The sequence below is a fragment of the Gossypium hirsutum genome, chromosome A01 (assembly GCF_007990345.1).
Source record: "Gossypium hirsutum isolate 1008001.06 chromosome A01, Gossypium_hirsutum_v2.1, whole genome shotgun sequence".
Taxonomy (NCBI): domain Eukaryota; kingdom Viridiplantae; phylum Streptophyta; class Magnoliopsida; order Malvales; family Malvaceae; genus Gossypium; species Gossypium hirsutum.
The window spans coordinates 100,764,837-100,777,620 of record NC_053424.1 but is presented as its reverse complement, the minus strand read 5'-3'; positions in this window follow the sequence as shown (position 1 = coordinate 100,777,620).

The window sequence follows — 12,784 nt, the reverse complement described above, 5'->3', positions numbered from 1 at the left end:
GATGAAGAAGATATTGAAATTTCGTTGCTAATAGATCGGGAGGCACAAAAATCGACTTACGAGTTCTGTTTGGTTGGTTGTTTATTAACATCAAGTATTGTTTATTTCCTAGCTATGAAAAATACTACGGTAAATCTTTGGCATCCCTTAACGGGAGTACTGATCTCAGATTTTGGAGAAAAAATGTTTCTTTTCAAGTTTTTCCATGAGATGGATATCAAGTGTGTAATGGAAGGGGCCCATGGACTTTCAATAATCACTTGTTGATTTATCATCGTTTAGAGAAAATGAAAACCCGATGCAAGTTCCTCTGGTATTTTCACCTTTACGAGTTCAGGTTAATGATCTTCCCCTTGGTTTCTTTCCAGAAAGTGTGGCAAACCAAATGGGGAATTTTGTTGGATGTTTTGTGGAGTACAATGCGAAACCTCTGAGTAGAGGATTCATGAGTTTCTTGCGTTTTAGAGTAGATATGGATATCAGGAAGCCATTGAAAAGAAAAAAGAAGATCATGTTATCCTCATCAAATTCAACTTATGTCTCCTTTTGATATGAGAGGCTGACTTTATTTCATTTTCTCTGCGAGCGATTGGGACATAATGATAAATTTTGCCTTGTCCGATTAACAAAGGGGGACGAGGTTTTGGAGTTGGGATAGAACTCAAATCTGAAAGCACAATCTAGAAGAGTTGTGGTTGAGAATAGCGTCTGGTTTAGGAGGTAAGGGATGACGAATTTTGGGAAAAAAATCTAACAAGCCATCATTTGGGGAGAAATCAAGGAGAGAATGTTAGGAGAGATTTAAAGAAGAAAATAAATCCAATCTTGGGATTTAATTTGGAGGGATTTACTAAAAAAAATATAAATGAATTCTATAGGATCTTCCAATGGTGTAGGCCAATTTGAAATGGACCATGATATTGAGGAAAGCCCTATTGCACAGTTGGATGGAAAGAAAATGCATAGCATAGTCTTTTTGGACTCTAGCATTTTAGGAATGGAAGATTCGATGGGTACCGCGAATGAGCAAAATAATGTTTGTTCCCTTACCGGAAACCATGAAAATGATAAGTTAGAACGTTAGCGAATTGGGGAGTACACGAGCGATTCGAAGACTTCGGCACATGTTGGAGATATACAATCCCCAAATTGTCTTCTTAATGGAGACTAAGTTGAATAGTGATCTAATGGAGAAGGTCCAAAAGCGATGTGGATTTTCTAATGGAATTGATGTTTCAACAAATGAAACAAGAGGTGGGTTTGGTTTAGCTTGGAACGAAAATGAATTGGTCCAGCTATGAAGTTATCCTCAAAATCACATTGATGCTGAAACTTTGATGGATGATAATGGTAGTAAATGGAAATTAACTGGATTTTATGGTATCCCAGATGTGTGCTTTAGAGAGGAAGGGTGAAATTTATTACAAAGTCGAAATCAAGACTTATCATGGCTTGTATGTGGAGATTTCAATGAAATTTTATATTCTCTCGAGAAATTTAGTGAGGTGCCAATAGACAAAAGATGGATGAAATGTTTTCAGAGAATGCTTGATAATTGCTGATTAATGAATGCAAGGTATTTTAAACCTCGATTCACTTGGGAAAGAGGTAACCTTCATGAAACTAATATTCGAGAATGACTTGATAGGGGGTGGCTAAAGTTGAGTGGTTTGATTTGTTCCTGAATTTCTCAATAAACCACTTATCGCATTCTTTTTTCGATCATTGTCCTCTTCTAATCAAAACCGATCAAGGGGATTAGTAGAGAAATCGAAAGAATTTTAATTTTGAATCATGGTGGGTCTTGAAGGAATCCTATGAAAAGGAAGTAAGGCGTTATTGGGAGTTGAATTCTGGTTCGGTTATGGAGAAACTTGAAGTGCTTTTAGCTAGGCTAAAAAGATGGGCAAAAGGTATAAAAAGCAAGTGAAACGAAGTTTCTAAAGGCTTGCAAGACAAGTTGGGTTGGTTGTTGGAACTTGACAGGGATGATGATACATTGGCTGAGATAATCGATATGAAAATCCATCTTAATATGGAGATTGAGAAGGAAGAAAATTATTGGAAGCAAAGAGCCAGGACAAACTGGTTGAAAATGGGAGATAGAAACACCAAATTCTTTCACAGTTTTGCATCCTAAAGAAGACGTTCAAATCGTATCCGGAAGTTGGTGGATGAGCAGATAATGTAGCCACGTCAAAAAGCGAAATGGAAGAATTTGCACGCAAATAATTTACTGATATTTTTGCATCAAGAGGAGCAGGAATATGGAACATATTCTGTCAGGAGTGGATACTTGTATAACATTAGAAATGAGTCAGATGATATTGTCCAATTATACAGATGATAAGGTGGTTTCAGCATTGAAATCAATGGGTCCAACAAAAACTGCTGGTTCTGGAGGATTCCCAGCACTAATTTTCCAGAAATTTTGGAATATTGTTGGAAGAGATGTAAACGACTTCAGCCTGGAAGTTCTAAATGGAGTTACGAATATGGAACAGTTTAATGCTACTAATAGTGTGCTTATTCCTAAAATTGCCAAGCCGTTGAATGTGAACAATTTTAGGTCCATAAGTTTTTGCACGGTTTTATATAAAATCATTTCTAAAATTGTTGCAAATTGATTCCAACAAGTTTTAGATTATTGCATTGATGAGGCCCAAAGTGCTTTTTTCCTAGGCCGTATGGTAATTGATAATGTCCTTCTTGCTTTTGAAGTCTTAAACCTTTTAAGCAAAAAAGGAATTAGGGAAAAAGGCTCTTTCACCTTGAAATTAGATATGAGCAAAGCCTATGATCGAGTTGAATAAGGTTTTTTACAACATATGATGCTGAAGATGGGTTTTGATAGAGTTTGGGTGAATTTTATTATGAAGTGTATCAACTTATTTTCGTACTGCATTGTAATTAATAGAAAATAAGGACAAAAATTCTTCCCCACAAGAGGGCTAAGACAAGGGGACCTATGAAGCCCTTATTTATTTCTGATTTGCAGTGAAGGTTTGTCTTCCTTAATGAAATTGGCCAAAAGGGAAGGAGAGTTGGGAGGTGTCAAAGTGAGTAGACGGCGACAAAATATTTCACATATCTTGTTTGCTGATGATTGTATTATTTTTGGGGAAGCTTTAGATAGGGGGCGAATGTCCTTAAACTACTACTCCAAGAGTATGAGGATGTTTTGGGTCAATGTGTAAATCATGAAAAATCAACTATTTTCTATAGTTTGAATACTTCTGAACAGGCTAAATAGGCAATAGCGCAAATCTTACCTGTTCGTGTTTCTACAAACTCAGAAAAGTCTTTGGGGCTTCCTAATTTGGTTGGTAGGGGGAAGAAAGAGGCCTTTCAACTGCTCAAGGATCGGATGTGATGTAAAATTGATAGTTAGAGCCCCAGGTTTCTATCTCAAGGAGGTAAAGAATTTTTATAAAATCAATTTTACAAGCCATTCCGACTTACAAGATGGCTTGTCTTTTTACTTTCGATCTCTCTTTGTAATGAAATGGAAGACACAATTATGAATTTTTGTGGCAAAAGGGCATGGGAAGAGAGGTATTCATTGGTGTGAATGGAGAAAACTTCGCAATTTAAAGGAAAATGGTGGTCTTGGGTTTCGGTGTTTAGCAAAATTCAATATTTCATTACTTGCGAAACAAGGATGACAGTTAATTAATTATCCAAATTCTCTGTTAGCTCGTACATTAAAAGCTAAATACTATCCTGAAAGTGACTTTGCCAATGCAAGATTAAGGAGTATACCTATACTTGATAAAGTATTTGGGCTTCAAAAGGAATTCTTCGAGATGGAATGTGTTGGTGCGTACGAACAAGTACAAAAATCTCAGTTACGGAGGCTACTTGGGTTCTAGGCTTTGTTAATTACAAAGTAAGAATGAGTGATCTTATCCCAGATTCAACGATAGTGGAAGATTTAATTGAAAGGGATTCAAGACAGTGGAATAAAGGGCTAATTCATAATACCTTTTCTAAGATTGATGCTGAAAGAATTTTAAGAACTCCTTTGGTAAGGGTTGCACATGAGGATTTTCAAGTGTGGAAAGGAGAGGTCTCTGGTGACTATTCTGTCCGCAGTGCTTAGATTGCTTTTACAACAATCAATGGACCCAAACCTTCTGCTTCAACATACAACATACAGACATTTTTACAAAAATAAAAGGGCCTACAACTGCCCACCAAATTGAAAATTACATTCTAGAGATGCTCGAAGAATTATATCCCTACTCTATGCAATTTATATTACAAGCGGTTATCAAATGAAACTGTTTGTTCTAAATGTGCAAATTTAACAGAGACTTTAGAGCATGCTTTTAGGGACTGCCCTATGATCAAGGAGATTTGGAAACAATTACAATGTGCATGGCTTAGCTAATTTGAAAATTTGTGTTTTCTAGATTAGGTTATCTGGTTCTTTGAAAATTTCAGGGTTACTGATTCGAGGTACAAAATGAAGAGTCCTGGGTTCTAGAACTGTTCTCAATGATAACATACCTTTGGTTTTTGCACCAGGGGCCCTAGCCTTGTATTTAATGTCTTCAAATGGGCCTGGATTTGGGTTTCACTACCGTGGAGATAGAAGGTGTAACATCCCAAAATAGGGCCTAGTCGGGACAGTAGTTTTGGGACCACAAATTCGATGAGAAAAATTTCATTTTTATTATATTTTTATGGTCTAATATTTCACAGAATAATTTCATGAAAATTTCGTTCGAAAATTTCGACGTTTGGGCACTCAATTTGGTAAAAGGACTAAATTGTAAAAAGTGAAAAAGTTGAGTTCTACATGTTAGAGGTGTCTAATTGTTATGATTTTTTAAATTAAAGGTCCTTAAATGTTAATTATACCATTTTGAAGTTTGTGGATAAAAATGGGCATGGTATGATAGGTTTTTAAAAGTTTTCATTAAGGGTATTTTAGTAAATTGGTAATTAAATGAATTAAAAAGCCAAAATAAGCCAAATTTGCTCATCTTCTTCCTCATGACCGAATGTCTCATAAAAAAACCATGGCTAGGGTTTTCAAGCTTTCCAAACTCATTTGTAAGTGATCTCGAACACTGTTTTTAATGTTCTTTACATTTTTGAAGTCCTGGTAATATGATCTACTCATTTCTACCATTATTTTGAGCTAGGGTTTATGTTTAAAAATTTACCCATGAGTAATATGCATGCATTTTAATGTCTAATGGTAGAAAATGAGTGTTGGGTGTTAAATAAACGACTTTTACTAAGCGGTTTTCGATGAAAACGTCCAAAAGGACCGTTTTGTAAAAGTTGTAAAATTGGTCATAAAAGGGTGATTTAGTGGAAATTTGGGGCTTCCATAGTTATGAAAATGATTCATATAGGCTTAAAATGTAAGGAAATTGAATAAAAATCATTTTACAAGCATTGGGGCAAAAGTGCAAATATGTGAAAGTTTAGGGGTCAAAATGAAAATTTTTAAAAATATGATTTTTGGACCCATTTGAATAATGTGACTAGTTTTTAGGCTAAATGTGATATTATAGATCAAGGAAATCGAGATTTAGGCTTAACTCGAGAAAATACAAGGTTATGGACTAAAATGATAAATCGCCGTTTCTGGATCGGAGGTAAGTTCGTGTGTTAATAATAATGCAATACCATGCATAAATTGTAATTCTGTATTGATATGATATAAATTGTATGATTTAATATGTTTAAGAGAAGTTGATGAATGGTGTGTATGATATGGAAAATGTAATGCTTGTTGTGTCATGTGAAATTGAATGGCAAATTATTGTTACATGATTTGAATGTTAAATTACTATTACATGGGTTGTATGAATTGCTACACGGTTGTACCTGACGAGATTTCGACGAGTAAGTTCGAATAACTTAAAGTAAACCTCTAATATGCCTAAATGCATGTTTTATGAATGTGTGATGGTTGTATATAATCATGGCATGAAAATCCATGAAATGTGTTAGCAATAAATACAAAAAATGATAAATGTCTCGGTTGAATGAATAAGAGATATCTGATGGATATGCCATTCTTAATTGATACGAGATCCTGCATGTGTTGTAGAAAAGGATTTAGCCCGGACGGGTAATCCGTTGATCTTGGAATAAAAAGGATCTAGCCTGGACGGGTGTTCCTAAAGTGATCTAGCCTCCCGAAGAATATGTGTAAACGCATTTAGCCCAGACGGGTAATCCGAATTAGGGTCTAAATTTAGCCTGGACTGGTAATTCAGATCCGAGCTCATTGAGGGTGTTTGTCGTCGCAAGTGATTTAGCCTGGACTGGTAATCCCGACATCACCCTATGAGTTTATATTTTGGGGGATTTAGCCTGGACTGGTAATCCCGCCATAAGATGTGAGGTTCGTGGGAGTGCGTGCTTGAAAATGATCACTTGTATGATTTGATGGTAAATGGCTATCCATCGAGATTCTCGATAAATTCAACAGGATCAAAATGAGAAATGAGAATGGAAATTCTTGAATTATTGAGCTCAACTAAGATTAATACTATGATGTTTTGTCATGAGACTAATTTGAAGGTTGAATGCATGTGATAGGGAATTATCCTATACTTGGGATGTATGACTAAGTATGCCCATGAGAAATAATGAATTTTATATTAAGCTCTATTGTGAAAAATGAGTAAGGAATCCATGAAATGGTAAGTTCATGATTAGTTGGAAATGATCTTATGATAGTAAAACATTATATTGTACCAAAATAGAATTGGACAGCAGCATTAGTCCTACTTTGAAAATCCACCAAAAATAGTGGAAATTGAGTTAGATACTGAATTAAATATTAAATAAAATATTATTGAGTCTAGTTTCACATAAAAGAAACATTACAAGCAAAAGAATTTAATATTATGAGATATTTGAGTTCTCGTGAGACAGAGTCATAATCAGTTTGGAATCCCATGTTCTGAATTTGAAAAATCACTAGAAATTGTACAAAAATAATTATGAGTTAGGAATCATATTAATGAAATCCTAAATGAGTCTAATTTTAGGATAAAGAGACGGGAACATTATCCAAGTCTTGTACTATGAGATAAATAAATTTTAGTGAAGAAAGGTCGAAGCTGTCAAACAGTAAAACAGGGGAGACTTTGAATAATAAACTATACTTATTGGCTTGACCAAAAATTCTGAAAATTTAATGGTAACAATAGATATGAGTCTAGTTTTTGGTAAAATTAATAGATCTTAATTTGGAGTTCCGTATCCCTAGATATAAATAATTTAATGACTGTGACTTGGGAAAACAACTTAGCTAGAATTTGAAAAATAGAAAGAATATGAAAATAGCATGTTATCGCATTGCTTATTATTTTCATGCGAGCTTACTAAGGTAAAGCTTACTCCCTCCTTTTCATTTCTTTTAGTTTTGTCAGGTAGCTCAGGGTTGGAGATCGTCGGATGCAGCATCACACTATCGAGCCATTATCCGTGGAGTATTGATATGTGTATGTTAAATGTTTTCAAGTGAGTGGCATGTATAGGGACTTAGTTTTTCTATGATGACCATTATTGTGATTAGCTAAAGATATTGACTTATATTGATTTTTTTGTTTACAGCCATGAGATGTGACTTATAATGATTTTGGCTTGTAAGCCTATTTATCCATGATATGTGTTAATGTCTTGTGATGTGGTTATGTGATTGTGCTTGTTCACTATGTATGAGAAGTATATGGCATGTGTACACGATGAATGCCTTAGGACCATTCGAGGCGTTCATGTTCATGGAATGATTGTGTGATATGGTAATAAGTTGTTAGTGCCCTGAACATGGATGTTGATGTATAAGTTAATAACCATAACATAATGGTATAAGTGATTAATAGATGACAAGGTCAAATGTATGTGTGTGCATGTGAAAATGAAAAAAAGGCTTGGAAATTAGCCTAAGTTTTGACCATACAGGTAGAGACACGACCGTATGTCTCAGCCGTATGGAGGACACGGCCTCTGGCCACGGGCGTGTGCCTTGGCAGTGTGCCCTTAAACGGTTGCTGACGTCATAAACAAAGAGTTACACAGGCTGAGGACACGGGCGTGTGACTCACCAAAGCAAGAAAAATTGGTTAAGTTGCCCAAAGATTTTCAAAGTTCTCGGTTTAGTCTTGAACCACCCCGATGTATGTTATAGGCTTCGAAGGCCTATATAAGGAACGATATGCATGTGCTTGAAAAGTTTTAATTTTGGGCGAAATTTGGTGACCCGGTTTTGTATGTTTGTGAATGTTTAAGTCTGGTAACGCCTCAAACCCTGTCTCGGAGTTGGATACGGGTGAAGGGTGTTACAGAAGGTGATGCCTTGCCTGTCATCAAAAAAGCACATAGGAGGGATAATGACAAATAAAAAATCCATGCCTACATAAAAGACTATTAAGGGATTAGTAGGAGTTTTCAAATATGAAAGTTCAAATAAGGGGAATGTTAAAAAAATTAGAGTGGCTCACCTACTTGCGACGAAGGGTTTGAGACAAAAGGAACATTGGAATATGAGTGGATGAGTACATGTTTTTGCAGAAGAGGAGGTCGAGAGAGAACGATTGTGTAGCTTGCCGATTTGATGGGTGAGTAATCTATCATGAAAAGAGATGTTGGAAGCAAATGAACAGTTCTTGAAACTTTGAAAAGAGAAACAATTAAAGTTGGAAGGTTTTTCTGTTTGTGTTTTCAAGAGTCGTGCTAATATTAATTGTACCTATTACAATTTAGAGGCTTTTAGAGCATCTCCTGCCTTTTCACTGGGTTGGGTCATATAATTGGGCCTACTTTTTGCCTTTTATGGGGGTACATTGTGTTTGGTGTTCTAATAATAATACCCGGCAAATTACTAAAAAAAAAGAGATTAAAATCAATAATAGAATATGTGTTTGAATTCAATTAATGGCAGTTGAATGAATCATATTGAGAAGTATATTATTTAAAGGTATAAATATATAAAGAAAGTGGTATTTTATTTAATACTTTTGAAGCTAATAAATAAATCTTTTTAAAAATATTTATAGAAAATAATAATTAAAAAATAATAATGTATCAACAACATTTTTATTATAAATATAATAAACAGTTAAACTCTGTTAAAACTATTTTTGAAAAATAAAAAAAAATTATTAATAAAAATAAAATATAGATTAAAAATTTTATATTATATAATACTTAAATTTATTAAATAAAATATTAAAATGATAGAAACATTATATTAAATAATAACTAAAATTATATTTATAATAATTATTTTAAAATAGAGTGGGGTACAATAATAAATTTACCCTTGAAAGGAGTTCTGGTTGATTCAGAGTGACTGCTATTAGAAAAAATAGAAATTAACATTAGAAGTTTGTTTACGCAATTTAAAATCTTTTATGTTTACGGGGTTTTACTTAGAGAATAGTTTATTAAAAACTTAGTAGAAACTTGAAAGAATAAGGAAGCAATGCAGAAGTGTCATTGCAATAGAAAAGAAGTGAATACAACAAAATATTTATTTAGTTTGATTTTCTTACCGTTTACGGGGGCTTTGTCTAAAGACGGAAACACCTGAAACACCCGATGGATTCTTGGAATAGATTATTGATAGATTTTTTCTTTTGGATAGTGGGTATGGAGTGGTTATGATAATTGCTTCCCTCACCCCGATCCGCTCTACTATATAAAATTACCATTTTATCTTTGTATATATAAAATATTAAAGGGTAAAAATGTAATAACATAATATAGAAAAAATCATATATTTTATGTTTAAAATTTTTTTGAAGAATTATGTTTAAATATTTACTTGAATTTAAAAAGATTGTAAAAAATTAAAGATAAGTTGCAAAAATTAAATTGAAGCGGAGCCGGGTGGGGCGGGGATTGATGCATCCAACATCCATGAAGGTGTTAGTTGTTTTCAAGATTATATATCCATAATGAAGAGGGGCGAGTGGTGGAGCAGATCGTGCCAATTGTGGAGTAGTAGTGGATTTAGCAATATTTGCCCTCGCCCTGCTCCATTGCCATCCCTAGCTTTGCCCGAAAATAATCTCTATCTTTCAACCTCGTACAACAAGTGATTTAAGTTCTATCACACACTGGTATACATGTAAGATATAGATCACTCTCTCCTAAATTTTTCCTCTGAAAACTTAGTATGTAAACCAAGTGACTCACTTGTTTACTTACAAAACGCATTCACAATAACAGATTCCTATTGAACAAATTAAATGCTTAACTCTCCATACTTTTAACTTACACAAGCCTCTAATATATAAGAGTTTTAAGGATTATTCTAACACCTATACCTGACCCGATTACTGGATCCGGATATATGATGTTACAACATTTAACTACTTAACAAAAAATTTTTACAACTGGTGAAAAAGATACTGGATGCACTTATTATTTATTTATAATCTTTTCTAAACCAAAAGATTTGAATGAACGTTTATTAACTGTAACAAACTCTTAAAAGTAGTATAAAACATTACAACTTAAATCTTTAGTGAGATAGATGCTTAAAAGTAGTATAGGATGTTGAATTCCTCGATTTAAGAATTTTGGACTTTCTTTCAGATTTTGGAGGATACCTTTCTGATTCATGACAGATAATTATATGCCAATCTCTAACTTGACCACCTTGTACACGTTCCATTCGATTGGCGGGTCACAGACTTCCCACCTTATAGCTTATCCTATTTCACAATTGCTTGAAGATAGAAATTGAATACATTTCTCAGAATGATATACCTACTGACACTACTCTAGACGGATTCATATATTGGCTGTAGCAATTTTTGGAATATCAGTCATGTCATAACTTCACGTCAATCCAGACAACGAACTTGGTTCGATGAAGGTAATATTTTAGATCACTTAATAGAAACTTAGATGGCTTCAATACAAAATGGAAAACTTCTAGATTTGGCAGACACTTACACCTCCTATAATTACATATATGCTAAGCTCTCCTTCTAATATAGCGAGTTACTATAGTGGATCCACCAGTCGAGTACATTGTCAAGGACTCTTATAGAAAATGCCTCAAAGGCATACCCAGATCTCACCACAAGGGCGGACTAACAACTCGCCATTTATGCGTTATAGAATTTGCTTGATAGGCTTTCTAGACATTATGCCACATAGGCTTTATAGGTTGTAACACACCTAACCTGTATCCATCTCCGAAATAGGGTTACAAAACATTACCTTACCAACATAACTTTAGACATTCATTTCCAAATATTAGATAAACCATATCATAAATCATTCAAGTACATGCATATCATCCCTTATTCAAGCCTTCGGGGCCTTAAAAACACTTTAGAAACGATTCGGGACTAAATCAGAAACAATTAGAAAGTTTAGGAAAAATTCAAAAAATTTGAATTGTAGGAGTCACACAGCTGTGTGACTCACACGGCTGAGACACGCACCCATGTCTTCGGCCATGTGGATATTTGAAATAGGGACACACGGCTGTATTCCAGCCCATGTAACTCACTGGCTTGTATCACACAGCCAAGCCACATGCCCATGTGCTAGGCCGTGTAACTCTCGAAATGCAACCTTTTAGAACCTACAGGGGACACATGACCATGTCGCATGGCTGTGTGTCACACGCGGCTGAGACACACACTCGTGTCTTAAGCAGTGTGGACAAGAAATAGGCTAAATTTAAAAAAAAATCTTTCACCTAATTCAATTTCACCCTTACAAGCCACTTGCACATATGATCAAGGTATTAAAACATGTTCAAACATGCATAAAATAACCAATTTCAAATAACCAAATTTCATTCAACCAGTATGCCATAAAGGTACCTCAAACACATATATTAAACATACCTAAACATGTGCATATTTAACCATTTATCAATTAGCTTGTTTTCATATCAAAACATGCTTTAAATGAACACTTTTCAACCATGCCAACACTTACCACTTTGGCCAGAAACCATGCATCAATTTGATCTTATAAACACCAACCATTAAGCATCAACGTACCAAAAGCACACCAACCATCAAGGCATCAAAATTACATAGGTTTCAAAAATTCAAAGCAACATTACATGCTCATATCTTTAACTAAACATTCGACATAAGTCCACCTATACATGCCATTATAACCACGACCAAAGCATCAAAATCTACAGATAAAATCGATGGATAGTGTGATAGGTCTTCGGCTAGCTTCCAACCCGATCAAGCTTTCGGTAATCTGTAAAGTAAGAAAAAGATAACCATATAAGCAATGAATGCTTAGTAAACTCGTATAAACTTTAAACATAACATGCCATTTTAATAATAAGCTTTATAGGGTAATTATAAATCTAACACAATTCCATAAAGTTTATCAAACTTTATAACCATCAACTCAGTTCACCAATATCACATATATTTTTCATTCCTAGCATAATAGGATTTGTAAAACATATTACTCAATAATTAACCTTTTCATAATATTATGAACCACTCCATTTACTTTCTTACCATTCTATTTACTTACTTTCCATTTCATTTACTTAGCTTTAACTTAATTAACAATATCAATTCACTAATTACTATATATTCGTTCATGAACTAAGCAAATTCATCCATAGCATACGTAAGTTTCTCACATGTAAATACATCATTCAACTCTTCAATCCTTTTTTCATCATTTTACATCTCAACTCTAAACTTACTGTTTCATTACATTTTCTTACCTGTTTCATTTGCATAATACAAGACATAAGCATAAACATCACCCACATGATAAACCATTTTATTAGAAAATACAT